This window comes from Mizuhopecten yessoensis, unplaced genomic scaffold (assembly GCF_002113885.1).
Source record: "Mizuhopecten yessoensis strain PY_sf001 unplaced genomic scaffold, ASM211388v2 scaffold10821, whole genome shotgun sequence".
Taxonomy (NCBI): Eukaryota; Metazoa; Mollusca; class Bivalvia; order Pectinida; family Pectinidae; genus Mizuhopecten; species Mizuhopecten yessoensis.
The window spans coordinates 1,500,426-1,501,065 of NW_018408738.1; positions in this window are offsets into that span (position 1 = coordinate 1,500,426).

Below are 640 nucleotides of genomic sequence, written 5' to 3' on the forward strand. Positions count from 1 at the left end.
GCTAGTAATGGATGTACACGTGTATGTACATGTATGAGGAGGACAGTCAGCTAGTAATGAATGTACACGTGTATGTACATGTATGAGGAGAACAGTCGGATAGTACTGGATGTACACGTGTATGTACAGGTATGAGGAGGACAGTCGGCTAGTAATGGATGTACACGTGTATGTACATGTATGAGGAGGACAGTCAGCTAGTAATGGATGAAGACGTGTATGTACATGTATGAGGACAGTCAGCTAGTAATGGATGATCACGTGTATGAACATGTATGAGGAGGACAGTTGGCTAGTAATGGATGTACACGTGTATTTACATGTATGAGGAGGACAGTCAGCTAGTAATTGATGTATACGTGTATGAACATGTATGAGGAGGACAGTCAGCTAGTAATTGATGTATACGTGTATGAACATGTATGAGGAGGACAGTCAGCTAGTAATGGATGTACACGTTTATGGATATGTATGAGGAGGACAGTCAGCTAGTAATGATTGTACACGTGTATGTACATGTATGAGGAGGACAGTCGGCTAGTAATGGATGTACACGTGTATTTACATGTATGAGGAGTACAGTCAGCTATTAATTGATGTACACGTGTATGTACATGTATGAGGAGGACAGTCAGCTAGT